General features: G+C 37.6%; 1 long non-coding RNA gene across 3 annotated transcripts; it reads left to right on the forward strand.

Annotated features, from left to right (window-relative positions):
* Positions 1-5,358: 5,358 nt before the first annotated feature.
* Positions 5,359-8,116, forward strand: LOC127105507 (uncharacterized). 3 transcript variants are annotated; one of them, XR_007795019.1, is made up of 6 exons: positions 5,359-5,810; positions 6,540-6,616; positions 6,769-6,992; positions 7,078-7,232; positions 7,335-7,650; positions 7,753-8,116. It is a non-coding gene; the product is annotated as an uncharacterized LOC127105507 (long non-coding RNA). The 3 variants fall into 3 exon arrangements; XR_007795018.1 differs by having other exon boundaries at positions 5,363-5,810; positions 6,769-6,928; positions 7,078-7,212; XR_007795017.1 differs by having other exon boundaries at positions 5,364-5,810; positions 6,769-6,928.
* Positions 8,117-8,574: the final 458 nt, after the last annotated feature.

Below are 8,574 nucleotides of genomic sequence, written 5' to 3' on the forward strand. Positions count from 1 at the left end.
CTGTGAGCCACCTTTCATCATTCTCTTATGTTGAACTTGAAGATGCTATTGGAACCCATTTCCAAGCATTGTCTATTGCTGATCAAGATATTAAGAGAAATGGACCATACATTTGTTCTCTCAAAGATACGCAGAAGGTGGTCAAGAATGGTGCAACTGATGATTGGGGAGAGGTCGTGATTTTTCCAGAGAACAAGTCCCAAGAAGATCTTGGTTTTTCTTCCTCGTCTGCAAAGGTTATCAAAAAGGACGCGGTCATACGTCCTATTCAAGAAGTTTTCCACTACGGATGTTTCATTCATCTCACTCTTCCTAAAGTCAGCGCTATTATAAAAGACAATCCTGAAAAGGATTCACCAGACCTCGTTGTACATGGAGTGGTTTGTCAAAACCGGATTGTTGTTGATGTCCCGTCCGCTATTCACATTTTTAAGTAATGTTTTGTTGTCATATCCTTTCGCTCTGCCCAAGGGGAAAAAGTATTTTGTAGGGCTTTCTTTTAAAAAAATGTTTCCTTTTGCTCTGCCAAAGGAAAAAGAGTTGGTGTCGGGCTTTTGTTTCAAGATTTGACAATCATTAATAAAAGTGCCACCTTTTCTTTCCATGTTTGTTTTTACTTTTTAATTTTTCCGGAAAATGGTAATTCTAAAACAAAAAAAATATAATAATCACTTGCAACATTTGCATACACTTCCACCTTTATCTATTTCTAAATTCAAGCATAATCATATATGCAGATTAATTCATGAAACATCCATTAAAAACCATGACCCTATGCCCTCTCCTAACTTTGAATTCTCGGTATTTGAAGCTTAAGAGGAAAGTGTTAAAGAGATTCCTAATGAGATATCTCGGTTACTCGAGAAGGAGTAAGAAACCATTCAGCAATACAAGGAACCAGTGGAGGTAATCAACTTGAGTTCAGAAGAAGATAGAAAAGAGGTGAAGATTGGAGCTTTGCTTGTTTCAGTTGTCAAAGAGAGAATAATAAAACTTCTCAGATAGTATGTGGATATGTTTACTTGGTCCTACCAAGACATGCCAGGGTTTGATACCAATATTATAGAGCATCGTTTTCCTTTGAAGCCAAAATGTCTTCCGGTCAATCAGAAACTGAGAAGAACTCTCCAAATATGGCCATAAAGATCAAAGAGGAAGTCCAAAAACATATTGATGCAGGCTTCCTTATCACGTCTGAATACCCTTAATGGATGGCCAACATAATGCTTATTCCCAAGAAAGACGGAAAATTTTGAATATGTGTCGACTACTGAGATCTAAACAAGGTCAGTCCAAAGGATGATTTCCCATTACCATATATTGACATGTTGGTTGATAACACTACTAAATTCAAGGTTTTCTGTTTCATGGATGGATTCTCCGGATACAAACATATTAGAATCGCACCCGAAGATAGGGAGAAAACAACATTCATCACACCATGGGGGATATTCTGCTAAAGATTAATGCCTTTTGGTTTAAGGAATGATGGTGCAACATATCAAAGAGCCATGACAAATCTCTTCCAGGACATTATGCACAAAGAATTTGAAGTATATGTTGATGACATGATTGCTAAGTCTTGAACTGAAGAAGAACATGTGGAATATTTGTTGAAGTTATTTCAGCGCTTGAGAAAATATAAATTCCACCTGAATCCCAACAAGTGCACTTTTGGTGTTCGATTAAGAAAGCTCTTAGGTTTCATTGTTATCCAAAGAGGAATTGAAGTTGATCCTGACAAAGTGAAAGCCATCCAAGAAATGGCCGCGTATAAAACTGAAAAGCAAGTGAGAGGATTTCTCAGACGCTTGAACTACATCTCCAGATTCATTTCTCATACGACTGCTACTTGTGGCCCTATATTCAAGCTTCTTCGAAAATATCAGGTTGTGTTTGGACGAAAGACTGCCAAAAAGCTTTTGATAGTATCTAAAGCTAGCGGAAATATACCCGAACATATTGCACGCTCGAACATACAACAGAGTCTCCATCGAACTTTATTTATTCCTGAAGGAAAGGGAAAACATCGATAAAACCTGGGGGAAAGAGATATGTTGGGTAAGGAAGTCGGTTATGCAAGGGGAATATATTATCACCCCTAACATCCATGGTACTCCATGGGAACCATTTTGATTGTTCTCGCTCGAATAGGTGTTGTCTCTAAAGATTACTCGCAAAAGAATGACAAAAGGAAAGAAATAGATAAAGTGCTCGATGAGGATTGGGGCCCTTGTGCCTACGTATCCTCATAGTGAAATGAGGAATTCAGAGCTCCATAGTTCAGAGAACTAGTGGTAGGAGATGAAAAGAATTGTGATAACAGTATGATCTGAACCAAAGAATAGTGTTTTAAACTCCAAAAAGGGGTAAAAACATGAATCTAAAAGTAAAGTGGCTTTTACCAGTACGTGGGCTAGCAGGGCTACCGCTATAGGGTAATGCCGAAAATACGAAGAAATAAGTGTTTGGGAATGGTCCAAACATCTCTTAGTTCACAAGGTGGCGCAAGATGGAGCACAAAGAGGTAGTGTATTTGGCTCAAAGATAACTGGTATATCACATGGAGTGAATGAAGATAGAATACAAATGCATCATGGAGATGAGCGGAATGAATTGACCTAAGTCATAGAATTGATATTTGGTAACAAGTGACTAAAGAGGTGTAATTTGAACCCGAAGGTAAAGGTATATTGGAATCCATAGGAGAAATGGGATTTGTACCATAGAGGGAAACAATGTTAAATGATACGTGGACTAGCAGGGCTTCCACTATCTAATATTTAGCCAAAAAAAGAAGGAATTAAATGTATGGGTATAAGCCAAACAACTCTATGGACAAATGTGGTATGCCGTTATATCGTCCTAAAAGGGTGTATATGGAATTCCAAAGAAAGTTGTGTTTCAGTGTCAAAGAAATAGCGTGTCACTGGGTGAACGATTTATGATTGAAGGTAGATAATGGATCATGAAAGATATGGATGGTGCCCTAACGCGGAAGAAGGAATAATTAGGAGTATGCTCGTCAAGCATTCGCATCCTCAGGCCTACGTATTTTCATTGTGCAATGAGAAAATCAGAGCAATCGTAATTCGTGGAACCACGAAAACAAAGAGAGAGATAAGTGAAGAAAAGTATAAATTGTACCAACTGAATGGTATCAAGGGAGCCTACAAATGGATGGAACTTGGAATCAAAGAGTAAACAAGTATTTACCAGTACATGGGCTAGCAGGGCTACATCTTTAGGGTAAAGCAAAAAATAAAGACTGAATTAAGTGTCTGGGTGAAAGCCAAACAACTCTTAACTCACAAGACGGGTTGCCGCTATATCATCCTAAAAGAGTATAGACGGGGCCCAAGAGAAAGTATTGTTGAACACAAGGAACAGTATATCATTGGTTGGGGAGCAAACAGTTCGAGATCAAAGAAGAAGTATCTTGGATCTAAGAAGAGATAGACTTTGAATCAAAGAGCAAGGTGGTGTCTAAACCCAAAAAGACTGAATTAAATGTTTGAGGGTATGACCCAAACAACTCTTGATTCATGAGGTGGATTGTCGTTATATCGTCCTAAAAGGATGTACATGGAGTCTAAGGAGAAGTATATTTGATCTCAAAAAGATGGTATTGATTGAATGAATGAAGAATTAAGTGTTAACAAATAGGGTAGCTCGCGAAGAATCTGAATTCTCCTACCTACGTATCCTTATAGTGAAATAAGAAAATCTAAGCTTTCGTAGTTCAGCCTACTGCGGTTGATAGCAAGATGATTGAGGCAAAAGAAAATGATAGATTGATTGAAAGAGTGGAATATACTTGATAGTTACTTAATAAGAATCACACTAAAGACTATGAGTAAAGGTGGATATGATAAGTAACGTGCCAAACTTCCCGCACCTAAAGATATCCAGAATGAGTGTAGGAAAGCTCCAGTCTCATCCCTTCTTTACTACTTAAGGCTCGTGACATGTAATTATCATCCTAACTTTCAAGTTGCTGGAGGAGAATCTTTGTTGTTGTTTGTTGTAATGATGAAGTGAGAGAGACTTGATAGTTGATTGATGAGAATCACACCAAAGTCTATGAATAAAGGCAAATGCTTTGAATAGCTAAGGACTATGCCCCGTACGCAAAGTCACTCTAGACAAGGATAGGAGAAACTTTGTCTCATCATTCCCTATTGCTTAAGACTCATGGCGCATGATACATATCATAACTGACAAGTTGTTAGGGAAGAATATTCTTTGTTACTCCTTGTGTTGATGTTGTTTTGTGTGAAGAAGACTTTGTAGTTTATTCAATTCGTATTGTACTAAAGTCTATGAATAAGGGCGAACGCTTTGAATAGTTAGGGCCTACGCCCCGTATGCAAAGTCGCTCTAGACAAGGATAGGAGAAACTCCATCTCATCATTCCCTATTACTTAAGGCTTGTTTCATACAATTTGAGTCCTATCTACCAAATTTTAACCTTTGATTTATCTTGTATAACTCGCTGCTTGGTATGACTGAGGATGCCTTGATTAAATATATAACTTGACGCCTCGAGCTCCACAACTTACAGAAAAAAATCCTTATTAAGTGACCAAGGGTCTTTTGGTCACTCAAATTAGATTGTGGGATTATACAAGTTCAAAAGATTTAATTGATCAAAATTGCTTTTGATCAGTTTGAATCAGAAGGTTTTGAAATAATTTGAAAACTAGGTTAGAACCTAATCTAATGGTTAGAAATGATCAAACTAACCTAAGGGATCATGTTATGGTTAATCAAGGTTTGATTAATATATATGTCAAAATAAATCCCAAGGAAACATGCCATTATATGGTTAAAATACCAAAATAACCCCAAGGGGTAAAGTGGTCAATTCACAAAAGTACCAATTTTGAACACAAATTTATTTCCAATTAAAATCTAATTAGAAAATTACACATTGATTAATTCCTAAATTCTAAAATCAACCTAATGTTCAATTCTAAAATCCTACAATTAATTAAATCTAACTATTTTAATTTCTAAACTAATTAAAACTATGTTAAAATTCAATTTAAACTATACAAAAATTCCAATTAATTCCTAAATTCTAATTAAAATCTAAATCTAATTTTAATATCTAAAAAAACAGTTATTAAAATGGCAAGAAACAATTTATTAAAAGAAAAGAAAATTAAAATGCAATAAATCCACAAATGGGTCAGGGGTGCTAATAGGAATCTGGCAGTGCAATATGAAATTAGGCGCATGGGCCTGGTTCTAGAAGCCCAATGGAATTGCTTAGGCTAGGGGGTGCAGTAAGGAAAGGCATGATGTGAGATCTGAATCCAATAGGCCTGAATGAAATAGGTCCAGTCACAAACCAGTCCAAAAGACATTGTGGACCTGGCCAAAGTCAACACTTTTGAATTGAGCCAAATACGCGTTCTCCAAGCTTGGTCGTCCCAACTCATCTGAAACGGAATCCACTGTGGGCCACCGTGCCAGTCGTTGCTCCCGGCGGCGGTGGCCATCAAAATCAATATCGGAGCTATCAAAGTACTCCCCCACTCATGCTCTATCATAATCCGTGGTCAATTTCAAGCAATTGTTCCTCTAAAACTCTAATTGAATCCCTACAATCCAAGAACCCTAACACAAATAACTCCAATTAAACCCTATATGTACCTGTTCAAAGCCCCATGGATGAGGGCTTTGAATCCTCTCAACCTCCTCTACATACCGACAACTGGAATTGAAGGAATGAAGTATGATTGAGACTTACCGTGGCCGGAGAAAGATGAAGGTGATGAAAAATTGTGAACTCCTATTTCCAGGTAACAATTGTGACTTCTTCTTCCTTGGAATCTTTTTTCTACCTCTTCTTCTTATTTTGAGTTCAAAAGTGCGTGAACCAGATCTTTTGGTGTAGAGTGAGAGGGGTTTAAAACAGCAAGGTTGAAGCTCAAATGGTGAGCTTCAATAGCTTAGAGATCGTGCATGTAGTGAGTGTGAGGGAGAAAAACTCAAAAAGGATTGAGGTAATTGAGAGTGATGATGCCAAGTGTTGTGAAGTGATGATGGAGATGTAGATTTATAGGTGACAAGCTTGGATGAGATTAGGTTTGGAATCAGGCTTGTGATTAGTTATGATTTGGTTTAGAGTTAGTTGAGATGAACTCAATGAGTTTTTCGTTAACTCACTGAGTTAAAAGTTAGTTGATTCCAAATGGTTAGTTAGTTAGGTTTAGGTTGATTCCAATGATGACTGGTTACAACAAGTTGTCTTAAGTGGAGTTAGCCTTGCAAGTTGGTTGATAACCCGTTGAGCAGGCTTCCTTTGACATCTTGATTATTAATTGGATGTAGGCAATGTTATGTGTTATTGGTTCATTTGTTATCCATTGCTTGATCAATACATGTTCATGTCTTCTACTGTTTGCACATACCTGTTATAACTTTATCATGAAATGCACTTGATTGTTGTTGCTTGCTGAATCATGAATGAGAACTGGTGTATGTTGAACTTTGTGCATCACGATTTGCCATGGATTATGATGTAGCAGTATTCATTTGTGTGGCTTGGCTTGATGGTTGGATACAAGGTCTGCACAAGGCTCAATGCAAGTTAATCTTGCTGCAGGTATGCATTGTTTCTCATGGATAGTGTGACCTGATGCGGGCAGTTTTGCACAACTTTGTTTGCTGCAAGATTTGGCTTGACCCATTTTGCAGGATTTGGTTTGACCCATTTTGCAGGATTTATGCTAAACTGTTGTGGTTATGTCATTGCAGGGTTCATATGGTTGGTTGCTACCTTCATCTGGTTTGTATATTGGTGTTGTTTTATTCAGTCAGTTAGATCAAATACAAGATGACAAGTGGACAATCTATCTAACTCCAAGTCTACTGAACTTCATTCATGCATTGCTTATGTCCCATGCTGTTAGCACTGGTATGGATTGAGTGAAGAGATTAACTTGTCAATCTTTGTGTCAGGATTGACTAAAACATGACCTGTTAGCACATTCCTAATTATTGCAATGGTTTGGGTATGGTGTAAGTTGTGATGTTGCAAGTTGATGATTTTCTCCATTGTTGCAGGTGATGTACTTCAACTAATTCAATAAGGGCATTGCAATTTGATCCAAGAAGGGCATTACAATTTGGATCCTAGCCAATTGATGTGGTTTTGTTTGGTCTTGCTGCAAGTCCGTTGTAGGATTTGGTACAGGCTAGGTATGTTGGTATATTTAAAGGTGGGTAGTTATGATGTCTTGGAAATGTTGATATTTCTTGCTAGTTGTTCTTGATTCTGTTACCTTGTTAGTGAGCTGATGTGCTTGGTAATTTGTTGGCAGGATTTGGTTGGAGGTGAGCTTCTGGCCAACTGCAAGTTATGGCTTTTGTATTGCAGGATGCTGGCAGGATGCATTTGGACTGCACCATTCTGGCCTGGCCCATGTCTCAGTTCATGTTACCACTCATGTCCTTGCCTTTGATCTATTATTACCCTCTTGCAACCAATGATGTACCATAACTTCTCATGATGTATTGCAATACTATTGGAATTTTCCTTGGCAGGTTCATGTATTGCTTCTGTTTGAGAATGTGTCAGTTAGTTTTTTGTAGAATACTACAGGATGATGACAGGATGCAAGTGTGAGGCTTGTCATGGTGAGTTCAAGACCAAATCCATGTGTATTGTCTTGTCCATTTAGTCAATGTAGGTGTAATATTGGCTTATGTGTTTATAATACTTGATTGTGGTGAATGCAGGACCATGTTTAGCAAGGTAAAAATTGGTTGACAAGGCAATGAGGACCAAGTCATGGTATGGTGCACATGAGTTTAAAAATGGGCCAAGTTACTTGGAAATGAAAAAATAAGGCAAAACACATCAAACACGACTCTTGGATGATGAATCAAGGAAAAGTGAACTAGATTAGGTCTTAGGTGGTCAAAAATGGACGAGTTGACCTTGGTCAAAGTTGACCAAAAAGTCAATTGTTGACCAAAGTCAACACTTGGTCAAAGTTGTTAAAATGTGTATTTTTTTCATGTAATGGTTAATGTAATGGATTGTGATGGTTTAAAATGGATTGAGATTGATTTGAAATTGGATTGAAAATGGTTTTCTCTTTGATTGGTTTTTTGTACATGTATGCTTGATTTTGAAATAAAGTGAAAATGACTTGATTTGTATATTGAATAAACACATTACATGGCTCAAGAACATATATATGACTTGATGAAATAAGACTAAGGCTTGAACATGAATCAATATTCTTGATCACCATTTGGATTGTCATACAATAGGCTTTAGTGGTTTGGGTAGACCATGCCATGAATGCACCAAAAACAAGACATTAAGACTAAGATGGATTGAATTCAAGACCAATGACCAAGTGAAACCAAACCAAGAGTAGACCCACTATTTAAGGTGATCAGATGAAATGGCATGGATGGAGCCAAGCATGAAAGCTACAGTACTAAGTCTTGGGCCAAGACAAGAGGTTATGGGGGACAAGGATCAAGGTGGTACCAATCAATCAATGGGTGAAAAATGGATGAAATTCGGGTTTTGGATGCCACCATATG

Source organism: Lathyrus oleraceus, chromosome 7 (genome assembly GCF_024323335.1).
Source record: "Lathyrus oleraceus cultivar Zhongwan6 chromosome 7, CAAS_Psat_ZW6_1.0, whole genome shotgun sequence".
Lineage (NCBI taxonomy): Eukaryota > Viridiplantae > Streptophyta > Magnoliopsida > Fabales > Fabaceae > Lathyrus > Lathyrus oleraceus.